Source organism: Elephantulus edwardii, unplaced genomic scaffold, assembly GCF_000299155.1.
Source record: "Elephantulus edwardii isolate Elephantulus edwardi_28Jun2011 unplaced genomic scaffold, EleEdw1.0 scaffold00133, whole genome shotgun sequence".
NCBI lineage: Eukaryota > Metazoa > Chordata > Mammalia > Macroscelidea > Macroscelididae > Elephantulus > Elephantulus edwardii.
This window is the reverse complement of record NW_006399883.1, coordinates 6,725,181-6,737,630: the sequence shown is the minus strand read 5'-3', so window position 1 is coordinate 6,737,630 and position 12,450 is coordinate 6,725,181.

Here is a 12,450-nt window from a genome sequence, read left to right as displayed (position 1 = left end):
GACGGCACATAACAACAACAACAATATCCCTAGTACTACAGCCTCTTCTAAACTCAGCATGCACATCTGGCAGTTCTCTGTTGATGTGCTGTTCAGAGAAAATTTTATGTGCTTCCTCCTTGCATTCCTCACAAAATGAAAGACCTACTTTGATTAGGTTACAGTGAGTAAACACTTGTAATTTTAAGTTTGTTAATTGAAATAATTTTCTAGAGACTATTGTATGGATCTGTACATTTTCCATCCAGTTTTTGCTCCATTCCCACAAACATTTGATAAAGGTTTCTGTGGGACAGGTTTGTACTGAGGTTTGACTTTGAGTCTGTGTGTGAGTATTCCAACACTGGAAGTTAGGAAAGTGGGTGGCAGGGATACTGCTGGAAGTTGTGCTTAATCCAGAACAGTTAGGAATAATGAAGGGGTACACAAAGTGCAATAAGGGTTTGATGAGGCAGTGTAATGAATTAATCGGTTATAATCGGTTATAAGTAATGTTACAAAACAATACAATTGATTATATAGGAAGGATTTATTGAAAGAAACCAATATGATTTGTAAACTTTCAATCAAATTTAAAAAAGGAAAGCAAAAGTAAGTGTACACACACATTATTGCAAACCACAGAAGGACAGGCTGCCATACCCTGACTACTCTAAGGATTCCTATGTCTGTTTACTCAGTGTTCCTTTGACAGATTCTAAAAGGGCTTGTGGTCACTCGAATGGCAGTCAAAGTGAGAGGACATATGCCTGAATGAAAATAGAAGGGAAAGAAAGAGTTTATGTGTTTATGGTTTAAATACCTCCTCCAAAATATACTATCATAGTCAATATTCTATCATTTGCTAAAATCTCGGGTGGTGCCTATGTGAATGCCAGGCTCTGAAGCTAGGTGTGGTCCGGTTGGCTGTCTCACTCTGACGCTTTGTGCAACAAAAGAGACTCTGCCTGGTCCTGGGACGTCCTCACGATCTCTGCTGCTCTTGACCGAGTCCTTTGTTACCCACTGTGTCCATTCATCTCGATGAAGGATGATTCTTCACTGACTCTCCACTTCTTCAAGCATCGATATGTCTTTCTCCAGGAACTGGCCCTTCCTAATGTGTCCCAAGCATTTCAGATTAAGTCTCACTATCACTACTTCTAAGGAACACTGGCTGCTCTTATATCTAAGACTATTTGTTCTGGAAGCCTACAGTATATTCAATATTCTTTACTAATAATTACATTTAAAGACATCAATTCTTCTCAGATCATCTTTACTTGTTATCCCCCCAAACTACATCTATGTTGCTGTCTTGTGCTGTCAAGTTGGAGCAGGTTTTCAGAGGTAGTAGACTGCACAGGAGGAGAGTGTCCATCCACCTCCCATGGAACAGCTGGTGGAATTGCAGTACGTTCTTACCACTAGGCCACCAGAGCTCTCCTAATATGATGTTGTATATGCCATGGAGTAAACTATGACTCATAGCAACTTATCAACAATGGCTCTGAACCTTGCCCTCTCCTGGGCCAACCTTACCATCTCTGACACACCCTATTGTCACAGTCACTGTGTCAATCCATCTCATCCAGGGTCTTCCTCTTCTGTGCTAAACCTCTACCCTTCCAAGCATGATGTCCTTCTCCAAGGACTATTCCCTCCTGGCAACATGCTCAAAATATGTGAGAAGAAGCTTCAAAATTCTTGCCTCTAAAGAATGAACTAGTGTCACCCACTTTAGAACATTTGAAAGTCCTTGGTAAGTTCAATATTCTTCTTCAGTACCACAACTCAAAGACATTGATTCTATTTCTGTCACCCTTATTAATTGTCTAGTTCTCAGTTACATAGCAAACAATTGAGAAGACTATGACCTGGATCCAGTGCACCTTAGTCTCTAGACTGACATCGTTGCTCTTTAGCACCCTGGAACGATCCTTGACAGCAGGTTTTCCCAATGTAACTCATCTTTTGATTTCCTGACTGCTGGTGCCAAGGATGTTGATTGTAGATCCAAGCAAGAGGAGATCATTAACAACGTCAATCTTTTTTCCATCTGCCATGAAATTGTCTATCAGCCCAGTAGTAAGGTTATTTGTTTTCTTGACGTTAAGATGCAATCCTATTGATGGCTACAGTCTTTGGCCTTCTGCAGCAAATGCTTCAAGTCTTCCTCAGTGTCAGTGAGCAACGTGTCATCTGCATAAAGCAGGTTGTTGATGAGTCTTCCTCCAATCCTGATTTCACAGTCCAGCCCCGTCAGTGATCTATTCCACATATAGATTGAAAAGGTTATGGAGAAATAATACATCCACAACACACTCCTTTCTTGATTTTGAGCCATGCCCTGTTCCCTTGCTCTGTTCAGACAATACTTCCTAGTCTAGGTATAGGTTTCACATAAGCTTTATCTGTTCAAGTGTGAGAATTTTTGTTTACTTGCGCTGAAGGCTATATAATCTTTGATTTTGATCAGAAAATTTTTTGTATATTCCTGATTTTATGTAGAATAGGTTGCGTTCTCAAAACACAGGTTTTTTAAATGAATCTTCCTCCAATCCCGTTACCAAATTCTGATTCATATAATCAATTTTCTCAGAATATTTTATCAGCATACAGACTGCACAAGTATGCCAGAAATATTCCACTCTGACACATTCTTTTCCTGATTTCAAACCAAATAATATTTCTTTGTTCTGTTTGAATGACTGTCTCTTAATCTATATAGCAGTTCTGAATGGCCAGACACAATAAAGAGTTCTGGGATTTCCATTCTTAATGATGTTATTCATTCTGATCCACAGTGTCAAAAGCCTTTGCTTAGTCAACAAAACACAAGGAAGCATCTTTCTTATTCTCTGCTTTCAGTCAAGATCCATCAGATATCTGCAATCATAGTTCATTCCAATTCCTCTTTTGAATTCAGCTTACTTACCTGCCACAGTAATGATGTTGTTGTTGTTATGTGCCGTCGAGTCGCCTGCGACTCATAGCGACCCTATGTACAACAGCCCTAAACTCCACTCTGTCCTGTGCCAATCGCACCGTCTCTGACACTCCCATCCCAATTATTCCAGTCACTGAATCAACCCACCTCATAGAGGGCCTTCCTCTCCTGCGCTGTCCCTCCACCCTCCCAAGCATGATGTCCCTCTCCAAGGACCGGTCTCTCCTCACAACATGTCCAAAGTATGTTAGACGGAGCCTCAGAATCCTTGCCTCCAAGGAGCCACCCGGTTTAACCCTTTCCAGGACAAATCTGTTTGTTTTCCTAGCAGTCCATGGTATTCTCAATACTCTTCTCCAGCACCACAGCTCAACCCTAAACCAGCAATGATACTATTCAATAATTTCCACATTCTGTTGAATCACCTTTTCTTTTGGAATGGGCTCAGTTATGGATCCATTCTAGTCTTTATCCAGATTTCTCTCTTCCAAATGCCTTTCTATCTATTTTAGCACATTCAGGGTGCCTCATCTGTTTGTTGAAACACCTCAGTTGCTATTCTGCCAATTTCTGGAATCTCACTTTTTCCAATGCCTTCAGTGCAAAGCACCAGTCATCTGTCAATGAGTTGTTTGTTCATTGCTATGGTGCTAGAAGCTAAGGCCCTGGTGTTTCAAATACCGACAGGTCTCTCATGGACAGGATTCAGCAAAGCTTCCAGACTAAAAAGCTATAAAGCAGCTCTGGCTTTTGAAATGATAAGCCATGAAAATTCCACGAAGTAGCATTTATCAGGCGTCTCTCTAATCTCTATGAGTCAAAACATTCTGATACCTTGTCGTAACTGTGCCTTTCTGAAGCACTGTGATCGCTTGTCCCTGATGGTTGAGCACCCCCACCTTGGAGTCCCGCTATTCCTACAGAAATGGGAAATTAAATTGCTGCACCTCTTACCTTCCTTACCTGCCAAAGAAACTTCCCACAGCTGCCAAGGACTTTCCAATGCCTTCTGGCTGCCCTCTGGGTCCTCTGGAGGTGGGCAGGTGTATGTGACTAAGGTGGTGGTTGTTGTATACCATCGATTTGGAATCAACCCCGAGCTGACCCTCCAGTGGGTTTTCAGAGGCTGTAAATCACCAGGAAGGAAATTGTCCTTGTTTCTCCTGCGGATCAGCTGGTGGATTTGAACTGCACACCTTTGGGCTGACTGCACAGCTCCTTACCACTAGGCCACAGAGCTCCCTGCCTGATTAAGGAACTTGTGGTAAATGTAGAGCTAATTCTAACTTCTTATTTACTGAGCCTCTGACTTCTTTTCTCTACAGCTGCCATGGATTTCAAGAACTTTGACCTCATTAACTCGAAACCTTCCTGTTTAAGCTTTAATTTGTCTGCCCGGAACATTATTAGCCATTCTTCCAGGCCTTGAGCCAAGATATGAAATCTTGAGTCCCAAGGAAGGCCTCTGTGCCAAAAAATTCAGCCTGATCAAGCCTATTCCATTTCACGACTTTGAAAATCTGCTTCGACACCTGCTCCCAGTATCCTGTCAGAAAAGCAATAGCAAGCTTGCTCTGCCTGTTGTCCAACACAGCAAAAGACTTGTTTCATATACATGTGTCCAGTTTATGGTGGGAGTGAATGTCCCATAGTAGCTACTTTTAGGACTCAATTTCACTTTTAACTCTAGCCTATTCTTTCTCTAAGACTTTGTCTTTTATCAGAAATAGCTGGCCTCTATTTCTGATAAAGTGCTTGACCACATATTTTTACATATTCCATCTTTAGAACTGAGATCATGCTATCTGCTTATCTTATTATGAGCTATTGAAAACATAAAATGAAAGAACAGAAAATTATTTGATAAAACAACAGCAACTGTTATTTGCCACCTGATTCTTTTCATGAGACATTATTTGAACTATTTTTATCTTCTAAAGTACCCTGAACTTCTGTTAACAACATTACAATTATGACTCTCTCTAAAAAAAAAAAAAAAAAAAAAAGCTAACATTGTGAAGAGCGGAATCCTGAAACACTTAACTATGCTCATGTTAAACCTATTCCTAGACCAAGAGAATGTTGTATGAAAAGAGGAAGGGAACACTTTCTGTGCCATTAGGTCACCATGACACATGGCTTAAAATTAAGGGTTGTATTTTCTCTCCATACCTATTCAATCTGTATGCTGAGCAAATGATTTGAGAATCTGGACTCTGTAAAGAAGAATGTGGCATCAGGATCAGAAGAAGACTCATGAATAGCTTGCGTTATGTAGATGACATAACCCTGCTTGCTGAAGGTGAGGAGGACTTGAAGCATTTGCAGCAGAAGATCAAAGAATACAGCCTTTAATAAGGATTGCAGCTTAATGAATTTTAAACAAAAATCCTTAACACTGGACCGAAGGGCAACATTATGATAGATGGAGAAAAACTGACATTGTCACTGATTTCATCTTATTTGAATCCACAATCAATATCCTTGGTGCCAGCAATCAGGAAACATATTGCACTGGGAAAGTCCACCATCAGCGACCTCTCCAACTTATTGAGGAGCAATAATGTAGTTTGAGGACTAAGGTGTACCTGATTCAGGGTATGTTGTTTTAATTCACTTGTTAGACATCTGAGAGCTGGACAATGAATAAGCATGAGAGAAGGATGGATGCCTTTGAGCTTGGTGTTGGAGAAGAGTACAGAATAGCCCATGGACTGCCAAAAGAACAAACAGACACATCTTGGAGAAAGTGCACCCAGAGTGCTGCACCTAAGGACTTGTGTGATTGGCTGGGGAGGAGACTACTTCCTGGTGGATTCCTTTTTGGCTGCTGCTGTCATCTTTTGTTTTACCATTACCATCTCTACTAAAAATCATATGCATTATTAAAGACCTTCTGACTTTTATTTTGTCAAATATTAGGTGAGTGAATGACTAGTTTTAGTAATACCTGGAAAGGTGAAGACATTTTGCCTTATATGCAAAGTTGTAAAAACCTGGGGTTGCAGATAGAACTGCTCTAATTGCTTGTTCTCCCTTTTCCCCACTTTCTTTTTCCTATTTTATTTCCTCTTTATTGTTGTTGTTGTTGTTATGTGCCATTGAGTTGCTTGCGACTCATAGCGACCCTATGTACAAGAGACCTAAATGCTGTTCTATCCTGTGCCAACCTCGCCATCTCCAACACACTCGTTCCCACCACTCCACTAAAGAATAGATCCATCTCATCAAGGGTCTTCCTCTCCTGCACTGTCCCTTCACCCTCCCAAACATGATGTTCCTCTCCAAGGACTGGTCCTTCCTTGCAACATGCCCAAAGTATGTCAGACGAAGCTTCAGAATCCTTGATTCCAAGGAGCATTCTGACTTCACCTTTTCCAGGACAAACCTGTTTGTTCTCCTACCAGTCCATGGTATATTCAACACTCTTCTCCAGCACCATAGCTCAAAGGCATCAATTCTCTTTCTATCATCCCTATTCACTGTCCAACTCTCTGATGCATAGCTTGTAATTGCAAAGACTATAGCCTGGATCAGGCACACCTTAGTCTCCAGACTAACGTTGCTGCTCTTCAGTACTCTTGAGAGGTCCCTCACAGCTGACTTTCCCAATGCAATTAGTCTCTTGATTTCCTGGCTGCTGTTACCAAGAGTGTTGACTGTGGAACCAAGTAAATGAAAACTGTTAACTATCTCAATCTCTTCACCATCCATACTGATGCTGCCAATTGGCCCAGTGGGGAGAATGTTTGTTTTCTTGATATTGAGCTTTGATCCATATTGAAGATTGCAGTCCTTGACCATCTGCAGGCTTCAGGTCCTCCTCAGTTTCAGCAAGCAGGGTTGTGTCATCCGCCTAATGCAGGTTGTTGATGATTTTTCCACCAATCCTGATGCCACATTCCTCCTCGTACAGCCCAGTGTCTCCAATGATCTGTTCTGCATACAGATTGAAAAGGTATGAAGACAAAATACATCCCTGACGAACCCCCTTCTTGATTTTAAACCATCCAGTGTCTCCCTGTTCTGGTCTGACGACTGCCTCTTGGTCCAAGTATAGGTTTCGCATTAGCACAATCAAATGTTCTGGGATTCCCATTCTTCTCAGACTCAGCCACAGCTTGTTGTGATCCACACAGTCAAAAGCCTTTGCATAGTCAATGAAGCACAGATAGACATTCTTCTGGTATTCTCTACTTTCTGCCAAGATTCATCTAACATTAGCTATAATATCCATAGTACCACGACCTCTTCTAAATCCAGCCTGCACATCTGGCAGTTCTCTGTTGACATATTGTTCCAAATGTTTTTGGATAATTTTCAGCACAGTTTTGCTTGCATGTGATATCAATGATATTGTTCAATAATTTCCACACTCTGTTGGGTCACCCTTCTTTGGAATGGGAACAAATATCGATCTCTTCCAGTCAGTTGGCCAGCTGGTTGTCCTCCAGATTTCCTGGCGCAACTTAGTGAGCGCATCCAGGGCAGCATCTGTTTGTTGAAATAAATCAATTGGTATGCTGTCAACTCCTGGAGCCTTATTTTTTACCAATTATAAACTACTTTTTGTCACTATTTGCAGCTATTTCTATTTAAATCCTATGAACAGTAGAGGGATGAGGATAGTTATTAGTGGTAGAGCCCAGACTGGAAATTAATTGAAATGAAGAAAAATAATGACAAATATCCTTTAATAATTGGAACAAGGAAAGGCTGCATCTTGAATGTTGGAAAACTAGAAATTGTGAAAAATGAAATGGAAGACATGGACATTGACTCACTAGGCATTAGTGAGATGAGATGGACAAGCTTTGCCTTTTTATGACTGAGATATTTCACTCAACATGATGTCCTCCAGGGTCCCCCTGTTGTGTAATGTTTTACAAGTTCATTGTTTTTCAATGCTGTGTAGTATTCCAATGTATAACTATACTATAGCTTTTCTATCCATTTGTGTGTTGATGGGCACTTGGGTTGTTTCCATCTCTTTACTATTGTAAATAATGCAGCAATTAACATAGTTGTAAATATATCTGTTTGGATGGTGGTTCTGGGTTCTTTGGGGTATATTCTCAGAAGTGGAATTACTGGGACAAATGGTAGTTCTATTTCCAACATATTGAGAAAGCGTCACACAGCCTTCCATAGTGGTTGCACCATTTTACACTCCCAACAGCAGTGAATAAGGGCTCCAATCTCTCCAAAACCTCACCAGAATTTGTTTCCTGCTCTGTTGATCTTTGCTGTTCTTACTGGGATGAGATAATATCTCAAAGTTGTTTTTATCTACATCTCTGTGAGAGTTAGATATTTTGAACATTTCTTCATGTGTTTGTTTGCCATCTGAAAGTCTTGGATATGTCCTTTTTATGGTTTTTTTGACAATACGTAGGTGAAGAAATGAGACATGGGTAGAGAAATTAGGTCAGATGTCCATGGTAGCAGGATATCCACTTCCAGAGTACACCAGCAGGGGTCAGTCTAAACTCATAAAATCCAAAAGACTCGCCAGAAAACGGCGTTGTCTTGCACGAGCTCTTACTCATTGTGACGTCTTGTATGTTGGAAGAACCTGCTGCACAATTGTGCGTCCTTGTTATGATCATTGCTAAGTTTGAGCCCATTGTCATGGTGTTTCTGTCAATCCATCTCCTCTCTCAGTGACTTTCCTTTCGCTGTGTCTAAAGACTTCAACATCTCTGTATCTTCTATGGAATTTTCTGATAAGGATTTTTAAATTTCTTATTAGCTCTTAGAGTTGAACACTTACACCCTATAATGTTAAGTGCTTCAGAGCCAAGGCACTTCTGTGCATGTCTAGCAGAAAACAACTGCTTGTCTGTGAACTGAACTGACAAAAAATTCCAATTGCCAATTCTTCTTTGGACTTCACATCCCATCCCCCTAGAAACTTCTTTTTAATAATCACATATAGCTTCATTATCTGAAACGCCAGTAGCCTCACCATAGAACAACAACAAATCTCAAACTCATTGTCATCAAACTCACACCTCTAAGAGTTGAACTCATACACCAAATAATGATTAGGACTTAGACCCACCGTCCTTGTGTATTTTCAACAGGTTTTCTGAGACTGTAAATCATAAGGGAAGAAATTGTCCATCTCTCCCTTGGCATATCCAGGTGGATTTGCACTGACAGAGGGGGCCTGACCTAGACCATTCATTCACCCTGTGCAGACCAGGCAGGAGTATTGTGCCTTGAAAAACTCACTGCAACACTATGAATCAGTTTGGACTAGAAGGCTAAGGAACTCCATCAAACAAAAGAACACTTAAATCAGAGGCTGCGCCTCAGAGCCACACACCTTCCCCTAGAAGACACCTAACTAGTTACATAATAAAAGAATTTTTTCTTTTACTTTTCAAAAAAAATGGTGAATTGGAGGGGGAAGGGTGGGCAGGGAGAAAAGTGCAACAATGAATGAATGAACAGAAATTCAAAGTCTCTGTAAATTTTCATTAAAATTAAATTTGAAAAAAGTAAAGTTATTCTCTTCTGTCTCTCACTTTGTTGAATTAACAAAGGAAAATTGCTTCTCCCCCCAACCCCTTCCCCCCAAGACTACCTTTTGTCTCACCTCTTTTCTGTGTCTGAGGACAACTTATGCGTTGCTAAGACTGGCTTGTCACTGTACATCGAAGCTTTGTAACTGTGTTGTTGTTGTTTTACATCAAAGAAACTTGTAAGCAATATGTGTGAGCACCTACTTTTAGCACATTAATGGAAAGATGGTACTTTACCTAGCCTTTCCTCTGACTTTGTATAAAACCAACAAGTGCACTTATGAAATGTCTAGGGAAGAACTGCCCTACTTGCAGGTTCTTGATTCCTATTTTCCTTTTTCACAGCGTGCCGGCTAAAACTGTTTGTCTTGAGTTTTTGCAACTGCTGTGGTGTGTTTTTCCCCTCAGCATTATCTTCTGCAAGACAGCTTCATTCTGTTTCCAGTACGGTTCTGTCTGCTCCCTTGTCTGAGTCTTGATGAATCTAACAGCGTCCTAGAATCCCCCTAGACTCTAAGGACAGTGCAGGGGAGACCTTTCTGCCATGAAATAGGACTGTCTTTAATGAATATAAAGAAAATGCTGCTCTTGCACATCTCACTTTGAGAGCTGAGAAACCAATCCATCTCTGTCGTCCATTTCAAATTCTCATCAGTAATAGATTGAATTGTGTGTCCCCCAAAATATACAAAATGACAAAATACGAAAACTATGTCATGATCACCCATGATCTGAAAACCCAAATACTTGTAGAAGGATTAAGAGTGGACTGTAACCTTCCTTAATCCCATCCCAGCCTTGATCCAAGATAAAAGGAGATTCCCTAGGAAATTTAAGATCTCAATACAATCAAGAAATAGTTCACCCTGAGTGGATTGAGGGTTTTTTGTTTTGTTTTGGTTTTTGGTTTTTTTTGGTATTTATGTCCCAGCACTGGGAAGCTCCTTGACACTGGGAGACAAGAAAAAACATGGAGGAACACCTGGCTTACAAATAATGAAGGAAATATGGACGCTTGTCTACAATGGTAGAGAAAGGCTCTCCTCTTTCCCCTAGAGCTGGGAGCCTGAATCTGGACTTCTAGCCTCCTAATCTGTGTGAATAAACCTCTGTTTGATAAAGCCATCCGCTTGTGACATCTCTGCTATAACAGCACTGCTAACCAAGACAGTACAATAATAAAAAGGGATGACTCTTACCTCTTCTCTCATTACCTAAGGGTCTGAGACTTCAAAGCTTCATCCTTAAAAGGCAAATTCAGGAATGGTACATGCAATGAATGCCCAGGTTTTGTCCCTCTTGCCCAGACAAAGAAGTCAACCAGATAGGAGACAGCAGGCATATTAGCTGTGAATAAATCTCCTGGTTTTGGCGCAGATGTGCTCAAAATAACCCCTGGGAAGGTCAAACCCTTATTAGAGTACACGACTAAGAGGAAAAGTTAGGAGACAAGAGTAAAGGTGAATACAAAGACATTTTATTAGAAAAGATACATCTTGGAAGATGGAGCAGGTAATTCCTCTAAAAGTAGAGAGGCGGAGAAAGACCCTGTGGCTTTAATATAGTGTGTAGTTCTGGGCCATTGTTCTTGATGTCAGTCATGCGTCCTAACACTACGAATGTCAAGGTTATGAAGGACTTATTAGTTGCCTGGCTCTGACAGGTTGGGATATGGTCCCAGCCACTCCGTTTGGCCAGTGTTCCCACCTTGGTTAACACGAGTACTGCCTCCTAAGCCAGATTGACTTGCTCCTCTGACGAGGATCAGTGTATACCAATAATGTATACAAAATAAATAAGGGGTAGCTACTTATTTTATTTTATATGTAGCCATGTAGTACATAGACATAAGAAGTTGCTAACCAAACTGTTGGCAGTTTGAATCTACCTGTCGTTCTGCGAGAGGAAGTTGGGCAGTCTCCTCTTAGAAACACTTCCAGGTCTTAAATGCAAGAAGGAAGGTGGCTTTAAGGATTGAAATTGACTCAAAGGCAGTGCACTTGATTTATTTATTAAGTTAGTTAGTTAGGGAATTCTGACCTACTAGCTACTTTTCAGGAGAAAAGTGAACCATCTCCCAGGCTATTTCCAGCCACCAAGACTTGCTGGAAGATCAACTATGAGTTGGTTCTGACTCAATGGCAAAACATTTTGAGATTGATCGATTTATGTTTGTCCCACCCCCTAAATTTAGGACTTCTCTTATTTTGTTGATGTTATTTAGAACGCACATCAGTTCAATAATCTGCACATGTACAATTCAGTGGTGTCGATTACAATCTTTGCGTATGCTGCCATTCCCACCCTTCCTTGCTGAGTTTTTTAGTCTGTAGGGAGTTGTGCTTTTCACTCTAAGGTGGTTTGACTCCACTAGCAGCTTCCTGAAAGGAAGCTTGGACATCTCTTCCTGTACAATTTATAGCCTCCCTAAACCCACTAGGAGGCCAGCCAGCTACGAGTCAGTTCTGACCCCATTAATAAGAACTCCCTGCTCCCTGAGTTTCTTATCTAACAGTGTATAGTTGATCTTGTCAATTTGATCTTACTTAGATACCTATTAGAACGACATCAAATCCCTGACATTGAGTCGTGTTCAGTGGTGATATTCCACCTGGGTGCTGAAGCTCTGAATCTTTACCAGAGAATCTTTACCCACCAGGCTGCTGGGTTCAAACCACTGACCCTTTGGTTAGCAACCTGAGGCATCAACCAGACACATTACACCACTCAAGCACTGTTCTCCAGGTAAGTGACACCTATCTGCATTCCAAGGATACTGCTGGTGGCACAGTTGTTAAGAACTCAGCTGCTGGCTCAAAGAGAGTCACAAAATCACAGGAGGTATTTAGGAGTCAGAATTGGCCCAACAACACCTAGCCACAACAGATCAATTCTATTAATGTGAATTTTTGCACAGTCTTTATTTTTTTAAAATTTATTATTAATTTCAATGAAAACTTACAGAGACTTTGGGTTTCCATTCATTCATTG